Raw genomic sequence first — 21,883 nt, forward strand, 5'->3', positions numbered from 1 at the left:
TTTCTATGACTTTTTGTGGCTCCTCCAGAATACTACTCACATTATTACTGTTGAATTGTTGTCCCTTACTCTTTTGAAGAGTAATAAAAAGAAATAGCTAAGCCAAATCACAACAGAGAAATCAAACTGAAAACTATAAGAAGACTCCTTGGAATCTGCTCAGCTAGAATGAAAACTCTGCTCCACCAAGTTGAACAGATGCTATGAACCATTAGCATGTTTAAACTTCGGGGAAACCCATTTCGGCATTCACTGCCTGCTTAAACTTGCCTGGAAGACTCAGAATAAAAAGAACATACACAATTAATAGACACTCCAGTTGGAAAATAGGTATTATAGATCCAAAAAAAGGAAGCAAAATTGGAGTCAGACCCATAGAACAAATGTTATGTGCAAGGTGTATGCCATCAGAAGGGAGACTTTCTTATGAAGACGGCACACAGGATTCCGCACAAAGAAAAGAAGTAATATTAACTACATGCCTACCTAATCTGTCTGCTCCCCAGAATTTCCAGTCCATCAAATATAAGAAGGATCATTTTGTTTGGGGCAGGATTTTGAACCAACGTCTTATTCTGAATGTCATTATGTTTTAAGACAGTGATCCAAAAATCAAGTGTTAGGGTAGACTAGTGATTATACTAACAGCTTAATCCAAGCTAAAGAGGAAGAAGTGATTGCACATCTGCTCTGACTTTAATGCCAGCTTTTGTTCCTGACACTAGCCCCCAGAGAGCAGAGAGTGGGAGTGCTTAAACTGCATACCACCTAAATTAATCAGAGTCCGCTAGTCACAAATAAATTCACCCAATTTGATATACCTCCATCTTATTAGGAAATAAAGAATGAAAACAAATTAGCGATGGAGTTCTGCAAAATATTTTGTTCACTCTTAAAAGTCTTTAATATTCTAAATAGTGTATAGATAGAATTCAAATTTTTAAATTTATTTGAAAAATATAATTTCCTCTATTTATTAGATAAATCTACTGCATTAATGGATTAAAGAGGAAAAAAGTTATGTCATTTTTTTTTTTCAAGAATAGCCAAACTGGAGCTCTCTAACTTGCTGTTCTTTAGTTGTGTAATTGTGGGCAAGTTGCTTAACTTCTCTAGGCCTCAGATGTTCTATTTTTTAAAGAGAGGAGATCATCCTAGACCATTTGTATGAGTCCTTCCAGCTCTAACATTCAATGATCAGTCAATGATCATAAGTCTTTCTAATTTGACATCAGATTTTAAGTTATTTCCTTTTATTCCAAGTCAGAGGCAGAAGTTTCTTTATAAAACTGAAAACAGAATTAAATGCTCACCCAGAATTACTCTGCCTAAGATTATCTCCTGAAAGTTTTGACAAAAAACAAGCCATTCAGATTTTTCAGGTAGAATTATAAATCAAGAAGCATAACTCATAGCTATATTTATACTACTATGTGCCCAGCAGCATCCTGCAAAGTGCTTTATACATATTGGCTCATTTACAGTGTGCGACAACTCTGTGAGGAAATCAACTCAGAAAAATCAAAAACTCATCCGTTATCTTGGCTTTAATGTGACTGGGGCAGGAACGGCTGGCTCAAAGCCCACACTCTTCAACACTGTGTTATAGTGACTTAATCAGGGGAAGAAGAAAATGCTTACATTGGGTATGACTTTTCAGTAGGAAAATCCAGATGCTTCTTTGGAAAGGTGTGTGTTAGCATTTCCTGAGCCAGGAAGTACTAACAGTGTACGGTAAAATCAAGACAGACATCCTCGAGATGAACTATTTAGTGCAGTCCCAATTCACAAAGATCTAATGGAAAATTATAAACAATATATTTGAAATAGTCATTTAAGATAAAAATGTAGTCCTGAATTTTTTACACCATACTGAGGAATTTGGACTCCATATGCAGTGAGGAGTCATGGTATTTTAACCAAGAAAAACATAATTAGGTATATAAAAGCATATCATTCTGGTGGTAAGGTTGGCAGTAGGATAGGACCAAAAGTGTAAGTGGAAAGATATAACAGTTAGGAGGATATAACAATTTCCCAACTTAAACTTGTATTATAGTAGTAACAGGGGGTTGAAACAGTAGGTTTAGAGATACTTTGAGTAGAAATTTCTCTTGTAAACTCCCTGGATGGCATTGTCACTATCTCCTCTCTAGTGTCATCACACTTTGTTCACACTACAATGATTATTATGTATTTGATTAGAGGTCAATTTCTATTTCTAGAATGATAATTTCTTCAAGGACAGGAAATATGTCTTGCTTTTCATGCATTGACAGCAGCAAACATAATCTCTGGAACTAACAAGAACTCAGTAAGTTGTTGAGAGATGCTTACTGATACACTCAGAAAATTGTTGAGAAATTGCATATGTATAATGTTTACTTTTGCATATATATTGGTTATATTATCTAGTTATTGAATGGAACTCTAGTCTAATGTTGCTGTAGAGGTATTTTGTAGATTTGGTAAGCATTTACAGTCAGTTGACTTTAATCGACTAAAGCAAAAGAGATTATATCAATAATAGGTGGGCTTTATACGGTCAGTGGAAAAGATCATAAAAGGCTTAAAAACTAATATCCCTGAGGAAGAAAAATTTCTGCCTCAAGATGGCAACATCATGTCCTGCGCAAGAATTTCTGACCTGTAGACTTGCCCTACAAATTTCAGACTTGCCAGCCCCCACAATTGCTAAGCCATTTCCTTGGAATGAATGTCTGTGTGTGTGAGTGTGTGTATACTTACAATTAAATGTTTTGGTTGAAGGAAAGAAGAGACAGAGTGGAACCAGTGTTTCAAACTTAGCAAATGCCACTTATCAAGATAAAGACTTCAAGGAAAAGAGACTAGTTCAGGTAGAAATAATAAACGCTTTCCAAACATGCTGAATATCAGACACTGTGTACGGGAAATTCCAGCAGATATGTAGAGGCAGCAGATGGAAATAGAAGTCTTACATCCATAAAAGAAAGTATTATAGTTAAAATATGTTATTCAACCAGAATAAATAAAGTTTCTGATTGCCTAGAAAGCACATATAACACACATTTATAGTGAGATTAAAATTTACGCACTATAACTCAAGTATAAAAAAGAAATATCTAGTTCTAGTGATTGTCTGAACATTCACTCAAAGTGTAAAACTTGCCTATTCCACCCAAAGTGTAAAACTTGCCTAGTAAATTAACTCAGTGTTTTCTCATTTAAAGCAGTTTTTTCTTGACTAAATATCCTCTCAAGTCAGATTTGAAATTCCCTGTCAGGGCTCTCTCTCTCCTCCACTGACTTTTCTTTCCCTAGAAGCATTTAGATAAAAGCGAAGTTTTCATATCACCAGGGCAGTCAAATGGGGGAAGAGTGAGGGTTATTTCTGTGTCTCACAATCTGTTCTCTAGGATCTCACTGACCTTCATTGAAATGTCCTCTGTCTGCCTAGTTATTGGATACTCTATGCCTGGTGAGCTTATAAGTGAGACCTGATCTACTTGAGACAGATCTGGAGCCAAATATACTAGAATGAATCTCAGGTAAGTCACTTAGTAGCAGCAAGTCTTTGGGAAATATGCTTAACTTGACCGATTTTACTTCACTCATCTGTAAAATACAATTCTTTACTACCTTATAGGGAAATAAGAGAATTAGAAAGCAATTATTCCTAGAAGACCCACTTCCCGCCAGAGACATTTTAGCAATAGCCATACCTAGAGATAAATTCTATGCATTAAACCAAGGGCTCTCCTTATCAGAATCTCAGGTGGTAGTGAATCTTCCAAGAGTTATTTTCCTCAGCTGAGCATCATGCTAAGATTTAGGCACTATATTGTTTAAAATTATACCAGCTGCTTTGTACATCATTTCTTTATACATTCCTATATACAATGATGAAGAAAAGATAAAACTATAAGAAGAGGAATTTATGTCTCCTAGTACACAATATTTTGTCCACAATCCCACAGGCTTAGGCTGAAAGACAGTAGTACTTTTAGAAGACAAACACTTTTGAGATAATAGAAAAAATAAATAAGTAGTCTAACATGTTACATTAAAGGGCTTTGCCTGGGTGTTCTACAGGCAGAGGGAGACCTCAATGGTGCTAAACCTTTAAGTAAACCGTATGAAGAAAATCATATTGTTAATAATAATATGCTCTCTTTCTCTTTGCTTCATAGCTGTTCCGTAGACTAAGCATTCTTTAGATTGCATCCAGGATTCAGCAAGCCATGCAAAAGACATCAATGACATGTGTCACGAACTCACAGCAATGACATCTTCAAAGCAGCCCCCTGGTGCGTCTCAGTGTTTTCTTAAGTCCAGGTCAGGGTTGTCAGCTGAACATATATAGTTTCAAAATTCCTACAAGAGAAAGCAAAGAAATATCACAGAACACAACAAGAAACATTCTCAGAGATATGATTCCTACACGTTGTGGATGAAAAGGAAGTACTGTAATAAACCTGACTGAAAGTAACCTCACAGGGTGATCGGATCATAAATTTCTAATGGGACAGATCTTGGGGTAGTCATGCCCCAGACATATAATTTCTTTAGTAAAAGGCTTATCTTTGCCTTAAGCAAGCCCTGTCCATTCCATCTGTGCATCTGATTAACATACCTTAGAAATGCCTCTTTTTCAGACCCTTCAAAAGCTTAACCACCCTCAAAAGAGTACGTAATCTTGTTAATTATTCCTGTAATCCAATCATAGCGATTTTCCTTCCTGCCTTGCTTTCTTACATGTTCATGTTATCTTCCTTATTTCTCGCCTTAATTCCAAATATATAAAATAAACTGCAAACTGTCTTCTGGGAACCATTTTCTCAGACTGTTGAGATCTGGCTTTCATTGTTTAGCTCAAATAAACTCTAATAAACTCATAAAAATTTTCTACAAGTTTGGACATTCTTACATCAACAATGTAAAAGAAAATGTTTTTTCTAAATGAGCAGAACTATAGTGGTTTAGCTGCTGCTCTCACTGCTGCTTTCTGAGAGAACACCTTGCATAGCATCCATAGCTGCCAAGAAATTTGAGATGACCCGTTTTAGCGGTACGAATGAGAAAGGGACTGGTCCTGGGCTTGAAAGAACCTAAACCCACTGTGAGACACAATTATAATGTCTACTGTGTTGGCAGTGTGTAAGCACTGCCCTAGATTTCCTTGCTCTCACTCCATTCATATTCTTCATACTACAAGCTCCTAAACGCAATTTGGAACCTCCCATTCAAGCTTCTAGAAGGAAGATCTTCTTTAGTGTGAATGCCTTTTTATTTTCATACGTGAAAGCAACCAAACATCTCTCAGAAGAAAATCAACTTTTTTTGCATTTAAAAAAAGAATTTATTCTTGTTCTTTTATTCTCTTTTGCTCCACTGAATGCTCTGAGTTACTTTATCTCCCTTCTGAAGCCATCAGTGTTATCGATTCCCTCATGTGAACATAACACTGTATCTGGCAGAAAGCAAGACAACATAGGGATAGCACAGGGACAGTCAGCTGTCTGATTTAAGCAATTGTATTTAAAGTCCAATTGCATTTGCATTCTCATGTGCTTTTGGACGGCTGCAGATTATAACAATAAGAAATAAGAAAAACAAAATATTCCTATTATAAAGTGAAGAAGGATTTGAGCAAAACAATTAAAATTTATAACATGGCCACAAAGCTATTAATTTTAATCTTCAGTCAGTGATACAATGAGAATTTCGCTTATCAAATTAATAAGAAATGAAATAAAAATTCTCTGCATCGAATACAGTGAAATATGCACACTCACCTTCTTGGGAGTAAGAATTCTCACTTTTCAGAAACCAATTTAGCATCATTGTCATTATTATTCAGTATCATTTTTAGTATTATTAAGGGCCTTAATGTACTCTGATCCTTCACAATTCTTCTCCTAGGAGTTTATTCTAATAATCAAAGACAAAAACTTACTTACATTATTTATTAAAGGAAAAATGTAGAAACAAATGTCTAAAAATGGTTAAGTAAGTTATGGTATATCCATATGATGGGCACTTTTTAAAATCATCTTTAAAAAATAAACATGTAAGAAAATGATCATGATATACTTGGTGAAAATATATAAGCTATAAAACTATATAAAATGCTTACTCTCTTTTGGGAAATAAATTCCTTTCTTGGAAAGCCATCTGTCAATGTCTCATAAAAACTTATATTTATGTACATAGGTAGATATTCATATGCATGCACATATAAATGTAATGCAATATAAAACATATGTACATATATATTTATACCTTTTAATTTGGTAAATCACTTTCTGGTCATCTATCCTAAGCCATTAATCCTAACAGATATAAAGAACTTTATCATATAATTACTAACAATTTAATACCAAAAATATTAGAAAAGAAAGATAAATGCTTAAGCAAACAATGATAGAAAGCAGCTCTTAAAGGGATAATGAAGATAGTGTAATAATATAAAAAGTGTTTGTAATTTAAAGAAAAGCAGACTGCAAAAATGTTTATAGAATATAATTACGAATAAGAAAAACACATATGCAGAGGAAGCATGACAAGTTATAAATAACTCAAAACAACAAAAGTGGTAATGTTAGGGTGAAGCAACCTTTGGGTTTTTCTCTTTTTTTCTATTTTCTTTAGTTTGCTAAATTTTTCTAATAAATATAATAAAATGTTTTAAAAGTATAGAAAAGCAGAAATGACAAGAAGTGTAACTGGCACACAAAGTCTCAGCTTAGGACAACTGAGAAATGAGAACCCAGGAGGGACGATGAAGCTCAGAATGGAATTTCTCTGCTTCTAAGAGGAGTGATTGGATCTGATGCTGAGATGATGAGGAGTGTACCTGGACAGAGGAGGACTCCGATGCCTCAAGAACTTGGGATCCTGAGAGAGTATTAGTTTGGCTTTGAAATGCGATGGTTTATCAGGGAAGAACACTGGGGATGGGTGGAGGGGAGGAGACTGATGTTAATACTTCTAACACGTGCCACTCTGAGTGAAGTTTATTTTAACTTATGTCTAGTATTTATAAAATACACACTGGAAGTTTGCTAATGGCAGGAAAAGAGCTGCCGCTGGAGTACATACCAAGTAGGAGATTGACTAGAGATCTCAAGACATTTAGGAGCCAGAAAAAAAAAAAAAGCAAAAGATAATGTTATGGTAGCCAAGGCTGAAAATTTTGAGCAGAGAGAGGGAAAAAAGTACCAGTGTTGTACCACAAAATACCTATTCCCAAAATGACGCGAAGCAGAACCAAATCTTCCAATTCTTGTGGCTATTGTTGACATGCTTCATTAGAGGGAGCAAATAAAATCACAGCATAGTGGTCTAGTCCCCAGCCAACAGTGGAAACCTGAAGAAAGTATGGAATGAAGTAAAGACTTGACCAGGAACAGCAATAAAATCTTTCACCCAATCATAAAATTTAACTTTGTATTTGTTGAGCTTTCACAGATGGCAAAGGCCTACCTTAGATAATAGGCATGAACCCATCACAATAAAACAGCATTAAAAGTAAAAGTTATGTCACAGAACCAAGCTAAGCAAATTGCAGTTCCATTGAGATGACATGGATTTGGAAGTGCTTCCTTAACTTACTGCTTTACCTTAAGAACTCCAAAACTGAATTAGTTTAATCCCGATATTTTTTCAAATAGAAAAGCATTGTATCCAACCAAGATGACAAAGAAGGAAACATAAAGGCCTCTGGAAGCTGATACATTAAAACTCTACCTATAAGTAGATAGAAATATACATTTAACACAATGTTTACTTTGAACATTAGGTGCTGACAAGAGAGATGACCATACTGAGTCAGATATGCAAGTGCTGAAGGAGAAAGGGAGATGTGGCCATGTCAGCTGGCTGCTTTCCATTCTGTGGAAGCATCATATGTTCTTGATTTCCATACCAGCTTCAATTGCTGTCCCCAGAACTAAGAGGGATATGAGAAATTCCTACGGCTGTCCAAACAGATGCCTGCGATGATAGTGAACACATCTCTGGGATCAGGCGTCCTGGTCTGGACAAGTCCTGCAGACCTTTGCAGAAGTCAGAAGTGTTATGGAGGTCCCAGGCATCAGAGTCTGGCCTGGTCATCTTGAGCCTCACAAACCTCTTAGACACAAAGGACTGGTTCTCTTTCTTCCGCTCATGCTCTAGGAAGGTGATGGCTGCCGAGCCCTGCAACCTTCCCTCCTCAGGACATACAATATGTCAACCACAATTGTGGGAATGATAAGGAAAAATTTACTCTTGGTAGCAAGCCACTGGATGGTTGGGAGATGCTCACAGAGGTTCTAGGGTTCAGGGAGCAGGTAAGGGGTCAGAGCCAACTGAATCTAGAGGCCCTGAGTGTCTTCTCCAGTTGCACCACTTCACGCTGAAGCCAGAGATGAATTATGTTTTTTGGAAAAACTGATCCTTGAAGTTCTCTCTGGAAACCGTCGAGACAAGCTTTCTGGTCCTGTAAGCACACAAAGTGCTCACAAAGACCCCTAAGTCAGAGTCGAACCTCAGGAAACACCCAGGAAGTGTGATGTCAGAGTGGCCAGAGCTTCTGAGGAAACTGATGCACACAGCAGCTTCGTCCTGGGAGCTGAGTGGAGGTGGGTCCTGCTCCAAGCCCACCCTCCACTGGGAACCTTGCAGAGAGAGCTGACACAGGACAACAACCTCAGAAAGTTGCAGGGATCTGGGGATATGTGTGCCCTTAGAGCTCTGCAGCAAATCATGGAGATGGTGGTACAGGTCCAGGTCTGGTTCCTGAAGGTGTCCCACTGAGGGCAGCAGGTTCAGTGGCAGACAGGTAGTCGCACAGGCTAAGTGGACTTCGCCAATGTGAGATGAGGAGGCTGTGGTTGGTGCGGAGCCAGCCAGCGTTACCTTGATGGTGGGCAGCAGCCCTTCTGCAGAGAAGATCTGCAATTTCTTTTGAACAGTCTGGAGATTACTGCAAGACTAGCTGATGGAGGCATTCTGCCCCAAGCAGGAGCGAGGGGGAGGCTCTATCTCAGGAAAGCTTCTCATATTGTCCTCTGTGCCTGGTGTGTTACTGGAGGCAGGGCTCAGCTCAGCTGGAGGCATCAGGATACTATGACTGACGGCAGGAGCCAAATGTCAGCCATGTTTTGCTTGGAGCTTTTGGCTCTATGGGGCTGCCAGGTTAGTGGAAAGAGTTGTTTTCAAGAGCTCTGGGAGACTAATGGGAGGTTTACATGTCTTCAGTTTATCCCTGAGATAGACAACTCTAAATCTGTATTTGGTCCCTCCCTGGCATTGCTTCTGAATTCAGAGAACTGCTCTCTCTTCATCGGTTGTATATGAATAAGAAGTTTCATTACTTGTTTCTGAGTAGACCCATGAGCTTGAGGATGTATTTTCATCTTTGTCTGTCTCATCTGAGTCACAGCAAGAATGAAAACTCACTTACAAGATGTAACACTCACTCGATACATAAGACGACCTATGGCTTTTCTGAGATTTGCCAGGGCCCAAAACAGGGAGCTGCGAAGTCTTCTTGTTTCTCAGTCTCTATCTTCCATTGGTGTCTCTTATCACTGGTAATGGCCACCTCTGGAGTCAGCTTCCCTTTCTAGAGCTCAGCCTGGATTCGGGTATTCACATGTTGAATTAAGTAAGAGAAAGGGGTCGAAGTGAGGATGATCACTGGCCTGTGCTGTTTTGAGCCTGTTTTCCTCAGGCTGTTCATACTCGTGAGGCAAAGAACCACCATGGAAGATGAGAAGATCTGGTAGAGCAAATAGCCTCTTGAGGGCTTCCCCTCTATGGAGACCTGGCTCAAGTCAGATGGGCACGACCATAGGAAAGACAGAGGAAAGTCTTCCAGGACTAAGTGGCACGGGGCCATCAACTTGATCACTCTGAATTTCCTCTGAGGCTGCAAGAGGCTCTGAAGGTAGAGGAAGCTAACCAGTAGCCTTTTGTTTTCCCAGCACCACCTCTGGCTGGGAGACAGCTTCTTCCCCTGATACCTTTTCAGATGGCTGTACCTTTTTCCTGCATGATCGGAGTCATTTGAGATTGGAAGATGCTCTTTTAAAAGGCACTCTGAGTGGAGGCAGTGCTGGTGGAAGTACATGGCTTCAATGTCATAATGCTTACTCCCTCTGAGAGCTCCAGACTGGTCGAAGGGCGTTCCCATGCATGGGGCCTCTGACAGGACTCTGTAATAATATCTCTCTGCCATGTCCTTGGTGGCCAAGATCAGGAACTCACTCTGACAGTGGAACAAGTCACCCAGGTACAGCAGACAGCTATCGCAGGCCATGCACATCCAGGCCACCACTTCCTCTGACATGGGGCCTACCTTATCACAGCCAATTAAGTGGACTGCGCTGTGAGGCCAATTGACATAACTCTGTAACCTCAGCTCATAGTGATCCTGAAAGCACAGGAAGAGATGTTCATAGATTGTGAGGCCACCCTTCAGGTGAGACCACAAAGGGCCTCCTCCGTGTTTGAAGGTGTTCATGCGTTTTCTGTTGGTCTTCGTTAGCAGCATAGCCACATCAGAGTATATTTTCCTCCATAACAGTTCTTCTGCTTTCCTCCCATAATCCACTGTGTACAGGAACATGATTTTAATGCAAACCTGCTGAACCACATCCCTAAGTGGCAGGATGTGAGGCTTGAAAAGCTCTTCATAGGCATTTTCTTTTCAAAGGAAAAGGATCAAGATGCTGCTGGGCTGCTAAGCAAATGTCCTGGTCGAGGAGTTTGGCCTTTGGGGCTCCTGCCTGACTTCTGTTCATTGGGCTAGACTCTTTCCCCATTATGCTTATGTGTGCCTTCTGAGAAAAGACAAAAACTACCTGTTAGTACTCACCCATAGCGATCGAAAATAATAACAATAATAATAACCAGAACAACAGACGGGGGTATATAAAGCCCTCTTACACGAAGCAAGCAACTCCTGCTTGTATTTCAGATCTCAGTTTAAATATCATTTCTTCTAGGAGCCAAATCTAACTCTCTAAGTAGGTTGGAGGATTCCCTTTCACACTGTGATGGCTTCCTTTGGGTTTCTGGGACTCCAACGGTTGTATTTTTCTTGACTATGTTTCTCCTACATAGCATATTTATTATGATTATCTATCATTCTTTCTCTCAAACCACACCACAGCACTAAGAGCAAGGCTGGACTCAGTTAACCATTTAGTGTCTAGTACCTAACAACATCTAGTTCAAAGAGATGCTCAGTAAATAATAACAAATGGATGAGGGTCATTTCAAAAGTCAGTTTCTCAAATTCAATGATGATAATATACAAAAGCACTCCATTTTACTATTTAAGATATATGTCTGAGAATTAAATAAAATTTAATGTAATCTTCATTACTTGCAATACAAAAGAAAGAAAAACTCCCATAACAAAATTTAAATTTAACCAAAGCTGTGGATTTTATTTTTTGGAGAATTTAACCTAAATTCTTGTTTTAAATATGTGTAGTAAAAATATATTTAAATAACAAATATATTTAAATAATATTTATAGAAAAATTATAAAATTCCTTACCTCTGAGTATTTTCTTTTAGGCATTCAGGATGGAGAGAGAAGAGAAATACAACTCATAATATAATATAAAGAAAATTCTTACAGAAGAAAACACAAAGAGTAAATACAAACCGAAAAATGGGAACTCTCTTGCATCCATGCACCAGCTAACATATAAAAAAGTATTCTAAGCAACATCATCTTTAATAGATAAAAACAAAAACAAACAAAGCAAAAACTAGTCTAATTAATTAGACTAGTCAAAAAATAGTCTAATTGTGTGTCAATTAATAAATAAATTATAATATATTCATACAGCAGAAAAAATAAGTGAAACGCACTACATACACCTGTGTAGGTATGTGTAAGACAAACACAGTGTTGAACAAAAGCAGCAAACCATAGAAAAATATATAAAATATGATGGTATTGATACTAAGGCTCCCAATAGGCACAACTAAGCAATATATTGCCTATGGAGACATACTTAAATAGTAAAACCAGAAAAAAAAAGTAAAAGGGTGATTATCACAAAAGCTAAGATTGTATTTCAATGGGACATTTAAGAAAAAAGGTTGAATCAGGAGATGTATACAGTAGGGGAAAGGGGAGCTTGTAAGGTGTTTCTGGCACTATAATGTTGTCTGCTTCTTCAACTGGGTTATATGGGAGATAGGTATAACATATTATACTTGTAAGCAATTTCACAATTTAAAAAATCTTAAAATATAATTCATCATGTAAAAAAGACAAACCACTAAGCATACCACAGAATTTTATTATGACAGCTTCAGGGGATTGCTAGATTGACTCTTGTGGCTAACTTGAATAATAAATGTTATTAAACATTAAGTGATTTTGTTTTCTTTAAATAGACAGATTGATTGAAACTAATCAAGATGTTCAAATGATCAAAACAATTATCTGTGTAGAGTAGGAACTACAAGAAAATAAAACAAAAATGTAAAAAAGTAGAATCACCTCTCAAATAATCTTTCAAAATACAAATGATTCCCAGGTAGTTGAGATAAATTAGGAGTGGTCAGTCACCTGTACAATTAGGAGGGTGTGTTATATAAGATCCCTTTTAGTCTAAGTCTGATATGTTTTATAAATAATTAGACCACAAATTTTCTAGGCACACAACACGGCCTATTTCTAGTTGTTGTGTGTTGATAAATTATTGTTTTGATTTCATGTTCTCCCATTATGGGCTGTGAAATTCAAGCTGCAATTAAAGATTAGCTCTCAGGTATAAATGACAATGTTTTTATCTATTACTATAAACTAAATTTCCTGTTGCAAGCACTGTGGCTTTATGACATAGTCCCAATAAAAAAGCTTAATGTCTACAAATTTTATACCTAACTCTGGTAAATAAGGTGCCATCTCTCAGCAGCTATGTTATAGGATAAGACTGTTGAAAATAACAAGTATCTATAGGTATATCACAGGGAAATCTCACATGATAATAAAATTTGAAAGAAGTCTCTAAGATATTTGTAAAGCAAAATATCTCAAGTCAAGATCACAGCAACGAAAAGTGGTTCCACTGTGTCTATGAGCCACTGTTTTCTGCCATAACCCTTATTTTAAGAACATGGACAAATCAAAAATATCCAAGAAAGTGTTTGAGATGATTATGGATATAGACATCATCATTTTAAAATTTAAAAAAAAAAAAAATCCTGTATAGAATAGGTATATTTATCTTAAAGAAGAGAAAAGAGAAAACTAAGAGGAAACCATAAAGAAGTCTTAAATATTCAAAGAACTATGATAAGGAGAAATACGTCTTTCTCTGTATGGCTCTAAAAGAAGGTCGATGTATCTTTAAGGAGATGTTAAAAGGACAGGTTTCAATTCAAGAAAAAAATAAGAGAATTTTTAATTAAAGCTGTCCAAGAATAAATGGATTCTCTGATAGTAATCTTCTAGCCATGAAAGGGTTTTAATCAAAAACTGATAGGCCATCAGGCACATTATAAATGAGTTTGCTTTTGTGTGGTAGATCAACTTAAATGACTGCTAACATCCTTTTTAAATCAAACTTCCTCCCATGATGATTCACAAAACTATTTTCAGATCTTGCTTACCAAAATGCTATGAGTTTATATAAAAACTAAAGCCATGTTATCTTAACATTCATTTTGGGCAAATAAGTTAGAAAATAAATATTTTTCTTTCATTTGATTATTTTGATTGTACTCAATGGTATAACCATCATTACCAAATTTGAATAGGATTAATCTGGAACACAACCTGTGCTTTTAAATAAGAATTGCCATAATTTAAAAATAGCACAGATGAACAAAGGAAATTGTGATTTCTGTTCAAAGAAGAATTGACACCAGCAAGTATCTGTGTATTGATGGAAGAGTGTGCACGATCATTGTCTGGAGGCAAACGCTTCAGTCAAAGTGAACTACAAGGACAGACTTCTCTCTTTACAGTATGAAATCTGAACTTTCCTGTCAGTGACAAGGTTAGAGCAGTACACCACCCACTCAGAAAATGAATCAGACACAAAGAGCCAGATTCTCCCAGAATTTAAAGTACTTCAGAAAGCTGCCTTGACTCTTTCAGAACACTAGGAAACAACAACAACAAAAAAGGAAAGTATCCAAAAATAGCTTTGTAGCTATAACAATTCAATATATTTAATGTCACTACTAATGTTGGGACAACAGAAAGCATCCCAAATGTCCAATAGTAGGTATTCTATAATCATTAAGCTCATTGTGTCATAATTATGAACCTTAAAATAGAAATAACAGGTGCTAAGTAGACAACAAAACATTACAAAACAATAGATGTGCTATGTTTAAAAAAAAAAAAAACCTATGTAAAAATATTAGGAGGCCAGACAAGATAGCAAACTACCATGGGATGCTGTCTCTGCCCCTGCGTTTGACCCTAGAGAAGCTGCACAAATGAGAGGGACATAAAACTCAAAACATAAAACTGCACAGATGACATCATCTTATATACTAAAGACTAACAAAAACCTGTTAAAACTAATAAATGGATTCGATAAAGTTCAGGATACAAAATCAACATAGAAAAATCAGTTGTGTTTCTATATACCAACAACAAACTATCTGAAAAAGACATTAAGAAAACAATCTCATTTACAATAGCAAAAAACAAAAAAGGAATAAAAATCTTAGAAATAAATTTAAACAAAGAGGTGAAAGATTTATACACTGAAAATTATAAAACATTGATGAAAGAAATTGAAGAAGATAGAAATAAATGAAAAGATATCCTGTGTTCATGGATTTAAAGATTTAATATTATTAAAATGTCTGTTCTACCCAAAGTGATCTACAGATTCAATGCAATCCTTATAAAAATTCCAATGGGATTTTTCATAGAAATAGGAAAAGCAATCCTAAAATTTGTATGAAACCACAAAAGATTCCATATAGCTAAGGAAATCTTGAGGAAGAAAAAGAAAACCAGACTTGTCCTGACTTTAAACTATACTCCAAAACTATAGCAATCAAAATAGTGTGGTACTGACATAAAAACAGGTGTGTAGAGCAATGGAAAAGACTAGAGAGCCCAGATATAAACCCATGTTTACACAATCAAATAATTTTTGACAAATGTGCTAAAAATTTTCAATGGAGAAGAGATAGTTCTTTAATAAATTGTTTTGGGAAAACTGGATATATACATGCAAAATAATGAAATTGGATCCTTATACATCATATACAAAAAACAACTCAAAATTGATTAAAGACTTAACTGTAAGACCTAATAGTATAAAACTCCTAGAAGAAAACATAGGAAATATGCACCTTGACATTGATCTTGGCAATGATATTTTTGGATTTGACACCAAAAGCACAAGCACAAAAGCAAAAATGAACAAGTGGGAATATATCAAACTATAAGACTTATGCGCAGCAAAATAAAAACAAACAAAATGAAAGGGCAACCTACAGAATTGGAGAAATTATTTACCAACCATATATCTGATGAGGAGTTACTATCTAAAATATATAAGGAATTCATACAACTCAATATCAAGAATAAAAATTTTAAAATGTGCAAAGGACCCTGAAGACATACAAAGAAGACACACAAATGGCCAACAGGTATATGCAAATTCTCAACATCACTAATTATCAGGAAAAATGCAAATTAAAATCACAGTGAGATAATATCTCACACCTCTTGGAATGGTTATTATCAAAAAGACAAAAGATGATAAGCATTGGCAAGGACGTGAAGAAAAGGGAACCCTTGTACACTGTTGGTGGGAATGTAGATTGGTACACTGGTACAGGCACTATGGAAAACATTATGGAAGTTCCTCAAAAATAAGACTATCATATGATCCAGGAATCCCACTCTGTTTATAGACAAAGGAAATAACATTCTTATCTCAAAGAGACACCTGCACTCCCATGTTCACTGCAGCATTACTTACAATAGGCAAGATAGGAAACAACCTAACTGTCCAAACAACAGATGAATAGATATAGAAAATACGAACTATATATACGATTAAATATCACTCAGCCTTTAAAAAGAAAGAAATCTTGCCTTTCGTGACAACATGGATGAACCTGGAAAACATTATGCTAAGTGAAATAATCCAGATGCAGAAAGACAAATATTGCATGATTCATGTGTATATGGAAACTTAAAAAAAGAAAAAAATCAAACTCATAATAATAAAGAGTAAAATGGTGGTTACCAGAGGATGGAGGTAGAGAGAAAAGTAGAGATAATGATCAGAAGATACAAACTTTCAGCTACAAGATGAATAAATCTTGGGACCTAATGTACAGCATGGTGACTATAATAATAAGGTGTTGTATACTTGAAAGTAAATCTCAGGTGTTCTCAACACACAAAAATAGTAACTGGAAGGTGATGGATATATTAATTAGTTTATGGTAGTTATTTTACAATCTATACAGATATCAAAACATCATGATGTATACCTTAAATATATATAAATACAATAGTTGAAATTAAAAAAAAACCACACAAAAGGGGAACCAAAGTGCAGAAAGAATAGCGTTATAAAGAAAGCACCTTAAAAATATAGGGTGAGGTGAATGAGTCCTGCGTGACACCATTTATATAAAATAAAAGCACAGATAAATAAAACAGCACAATATATCTTTCCAGAAAATGTATATGCATACATCTCAATGAACATAGTTAAGGAAGAGTGGGGGTGTGAAATTAAAGTGGGGATAAAAATGAAGGAGAAGAAAAAGAAATGAGAAAGGCCTCACGCAAACCTCTGATATACTCTGCTACGACAAAACGTATGATAAACTTAGTTCTCTGCCTCTGAGAGCCAAAATTGTGATTCTTTTTTATAGGACACCATTTTAAAAAACTGTAAAGAAATAAACAAAATAATAATAGTTGGTGTTAATATAAAATAAATTTATGGGTATATGGTTCCATAATTTTAAAATATTGTAATTTTTTATTTTTACAATACTATTTAAGAAAAAAATGAATGCATTCCTCCAGGAAGTAGTTTATATGCTGAGATAACCTGGCATTAATCAATTTATGCACATGCAATATTGAACTGATTTTTTTTTTGTTATGCGTCACATGAAAAACAATGCAATGCCATTTTACAACATTAATCCTCCAGATTACAATACAGACTTTCAGTCAGTAAATGTCATGAGAAAAAAAGAGAAAATTTATCTTCATTTAAATTATCTAAGCTTTTCAATATTGTGTGTCAGTTGCTTTGTTTCATTCATCAAAATTTCCTTTTCTAGTGTTCAACCAGGTTAATGACGAACAACTTTTATATTGTAAGATCAAATTGCCTGACATTTCTCTCTGGATATACGTGAAAATTAGAACTGTCCCAACCTGCATTTTTGACAGCATATGCAACTTTTTTAAATATTATGTTTAAAATTTGTGTTATCATGCCAAAATATTTTCAATTGAGTTTAAATTCACATAACATAAAATTTAAAGTGTACATTGAGTAGCATTAGTATATTCACAATGGTGTGCAACTATCACCTTTATCTAGTTCTAAAATACTTTTATCATCTACAAAGGAGACTCCATACCCATTAAGCAGTTATTTTCTATTTCCACCACCACTACCCAGCCCCTGGCAACGACTAATCTGCTTTTAGTCTCTCTGGATTTACCTATTCTGAACATTTCCTATAATTGGGATCATATAATATGTTTGTGTTGCTTTTTATATCACTTCTGAAGGAAACCTTAATTTTAATGACTTTAATTGCCTGAGTCATTAAAATCTCTGATTGGGACGGCCCTAATGGTTTAATTCATATTTGTTTTCAAATAAGTATCATTGTTCATTTCTATAAACTCCAGACTTAATGGGTTATTGAGAAGCTAAACAATGGAGCAAATACAAATAATATGTACCTGCCTATATCTGGCATCCTCCCTGTCCACTGCCCTTTAAAACCCTATAATCCACTAAGTCAGATTCCTTGAAATGTCCTGAATCTCATGAACACACCATATGTAGTCACCCCTTCATGTCTTTGTACATACTAATCCCTGGAATGCATGTCCCTTCTGAGCACCTGAAGAACCCCTACCCATGACTAAGTTAAAACATCACCGGCTCTTCAAATGCCCCCATTCAAAAGCTCCTCTGACCCTTCTTCCACCACTATATTGTTATTCTGCTTCGTTTGTACCTCTCCTACTGTACCTACCATGTTGCATTATAAACAACATGTTTATATGCAAGTCCTCTACTTACTGGATTTTTTAGTATTCCTAGTGCCGAGAACGGTATCTTTAACTTTCTAAGAAATCAATAAATTGTTGAATGGATAAAAATGAAAAAAAATGGACAAGATGTTCACACATATTCTGTGGATCATAGTTAGACAACCTCTGATTAACAGCAGTGGTTCTCAAATCGTGGTCCCTGGACAAGCAGCATGAGCATCACCTGAGAGCTTGTCCCAAATGCAAATTCTTGAGCCAAACTTGAGACCTACTGAGTCAGAAACTCTGGAAAGTAGGGCCTAACAATCCATGTTTTTAAAAGCCCTCTCGATAATTGTGATACACACTCAGGTACAAGAACCATTGATCCAGAAAATTGAGAACAACAGAATAGCTGTCTTAACTTGGCCCCTAGGAAAATATACTCCCTGGTTTTCCAAGGACCTCAGAGGCTGCTCTTTCTAAGTATCCCCAGTGAACTTTCCTCCTGCCACTCACACTGGATGGCCTGTGGCTTCATGCTTCAGGTGTCCTCTCTGTATATAGACACCCTAGGCCCATGTATACATTCTACATACTGATGACAGCAGATTTATGTCTTCAAGGTCCAGACTCATATCAGTCTGCTTTCTCACTTTTTCTACTTGGATGTCTACTCGGTATCTACTGAACCCTTATGCTGTCCCTTAACCTGTGACTCCCCACTATGCCTTCCATATTATAATACCTTGGACCAAAACCCTCGAAGTCATCTTGATGCCTTTATTTTTATGACACTTTACAATCAACCCTTCAAAACATTTGTTACTGAAACCTTCAAAATATATCCTGTACCATTTCTCATCATCACTGCTAGCCACTGGAATCCAAGCCACCATCATCTTTTGACTGGATTACTTCACTAGACAAATCTCCCTGCTAACATTCCTGCTCCGTCACCACAAACACAAATACATTCAATTATTCACATAGCAGTCAAATATTAGCCAGATTATTTTATTTCCCATCACACATTTTTTTAAATCCAAATTCTTTCTCTCACTTATAAGACACTACCTTATCTTGCCCCTACGACCACCATCCTCCCTGTCATTCTGATATCCTTCCTTTTTTTTCCCTCAAATACTAGGAGATTAACTTTAGGATCTACACTTATACTATTCTCTCTGTTTATAATAGTCTTTCCATGGCTCCCAGGAAGGACCTCAATACCTTCTTTTTCGTTCCTGTCTCTTGAAACTCTTTCTTAAACAACACCTACCCTTACCATTTACCCCATTACTTTGTGTTAGGCTCTGTTTGCACTAGTTACTTATTGTTGCATAACAAATTACCCCAAAACTCAGTGGCTAAAAACAACACATATTACTTATCTCACAATATCTGTGGGTCAGGAGTCCGGTTATGGTAGACATGGGCCCTCTGCTTCAGCGCTGCTCACAAGGCTGCAATCAGGCTTCCACTCGGCAAGGATCCGCTTCCAAACTCACTCCGTGATTGCTGGCAGAATTCAGTTCTTTGAGCGTTGGACTGAGGGCCTCAATTCCTTGCCACATGGGCCTCTGCAACATGTTGTTTGTTCTGACAAAATCAATAAGGGAGAAAGTCTCTCAGCAAGATGGAAGTCACAACATTTCATAACATACTCATGGAAATAACATCCCTTCACCTTTTCCATATTCTTTGATTAGAAGAAGCAAGTCACTAGGTACAGCCCATAGGCAAGGGGGGGAGTTTATACAAGGATATGCATATCAGTAAGTAGGGTCATTCAGGAGCATCTCAAAGGCTGCCTATCACATGATACTAAGCATATTTCATGTGTGTGAATGTATTACTGTAAGAGAGTTATTTTAAGATAAGGATACTGAGATAGGTGAAGTTAAATAATTTCATCAATTTCACATAGCTGGTAAAGATTTGGTCAGAATTTGAACTCAGGTCTGCCAGACTCCACCATTATCTTAATGATGACACTATCCTATAAGGTCTGCAATATGTTGCAATTTTAGAGTTGAACTTTTATAAACAAAGTTGCCCAACTTAATATTTTCCCTATTTGTCAAATATGTGGTGACAGAAAAAAAATCTAACTGTGGGCAATGAACACACAATGCAATATATATATGACATGACATTGTTGAATTGTACTCTTGAAACATTGTATTTTGTTGATCGATGTCACCTCAATAATATTTCATAGTAATAAAATAAATAAACAAATCCAAAAATAAATAAATAATAAAATAAAAATATTTCCCCTATTCAATTTTATTTTTTTTGTTTTCATTAACCTTTTCATTAGCCAACCTCATCGACTTATTACGATTTTTAATATCTAGTTCTGTGACCTCAGCAGAAACGTACCTAGATACTTAGAAACCACAATCTTTTCACTTTCCACTTTCCACTTTCCATATAATAGTAGCTCAGTTTAAATGAGTGTTAATAATTTCCTAAATGGTGAAAATGACACTCATGGATGAAGTAGGAAACATCTGTTTTAGTCTCAGATCTTAACTCCTTTGGGCTTCTTTTCTCTCATCTGTTTAAGAGAATTGTACTAGAAGTCCTCTTAAGGCTCTTATGTCTTAATGATACAGTGTAATGTTGAAGACAGAAATGGATAATAAATTCAAATAACTCCCCACGCCCACCCCAATCCTAACTCTGAATCCATCAAGACTATTCTTGTCCTTCTGTTGAGGGAGGATGAAGAGGATATAGTTAGGCACAGATATACTTCACGATTTTTTGAAATTATTTACCAAATCAACAGAATTTCAAGCAGATGGTGTCTGTGGCCGTATGTCCGATATGAACTGAATAGAGAGATGAAGTTTGACTCTTCTTTTTTATTGTTTCCAATTTTCTATTTTATCTTATTTCCTGGGGAAATTCCCATGTGCTTTTCAATTGACAGAAGCTGGAGACAGAGACCATTACTTCTCAGGTCTGCCTTCGTTTCTATTTTGACCTCTTCTTTTCAGAAATGTTTATAAGTCAAATAAGAAAAAAAAAACACATTATGAAATAAAAGGAGACCACTACTATATATGTCTCTCAATATATCTTCAATTAAATTTTTTAGGACATATAGCTCAGAGATATTATGAATGTATGGTAAGGTCAAAATGGTCTCATTTGCAGTTAAAATAAAATCTAACTTTAATAGACTGAATTCAGCCTGCCTGAAAGTGATACTTTTTTCTGACTTTTCAAATGATCTAGGTCTTCTTTGAATTTAATCAACTATTATTATATATCTTATTTCAAGATTGAAAAATCAGAGGAAAAATACATTTAAGAACACAGATACATTTTAAAGCTAAGATACATTTAAGAGCACAGCATCTCAAAACAAATGCGACTATCACAGTTACCCACTTTCCCCAGAAGTAGTTGAGTTCTAATCAGTATTAAATAACATGCCACAATCAAGCAGATGTTTCTTATGCTTGAATGGTTACCCAACCAAACAATCCAGCAAAAAGAAAACAGTTTGACGAAAGCTGTGTATACAGACCAAGTGAAGTGAAAGGTTTACAATTACAGTATCTTGCACATAGTAAATGCTCAATGAACACTGAATATTTGAAGAAACATGAGAAAAACAACCATCAAGGAATTTATGACCTAAAG

At 36.0% G+C, this 21,883-nt stretch overlaps 1 long non-coding RNA gene across 1 annotated transcript in view; it reads right to left on the reverse strand.

The window, feature by feature from the left end:
- Positions 1 to 10,401: 10,401 nt before the first annotated feature.
- LOC120595537 (uncharacterized) overlaps positions 10,402 to 21,883 on the reverse strand; it is a 33,516-nt gene continuing 22,034 nt past the window's right edge. The window contains exons 2-3 of the long non-coding RNA XR_005650892.1: positions 19,620 to 19,822; positions 10,402 to 10,811 (exon numbers count right to left, since the gene is read on the reverse strand). This is a non-coding gene — a long non-coding RNA (uncharacterized LOC120595537). The remainder of the gene's footprint in view (positions 10,812 to 19,619; positions 19,823 to 21,883) is intronic.

This window comes from Pteropus medius, unplaced genomic scaffold (assembly GCF_902729225.1).
Source record: "Pteropus medius unplaced genomic scaffold, Ma_sr-lr_union100, whole genome shotgun sequence".
Taxonomy (NCBI): domain Eukaryota; kingdom Metazoa; phylum Chordata; class Mammalia; order Chiroptera; family Pteropodidae; genus Pteropus; species Pteropus medius.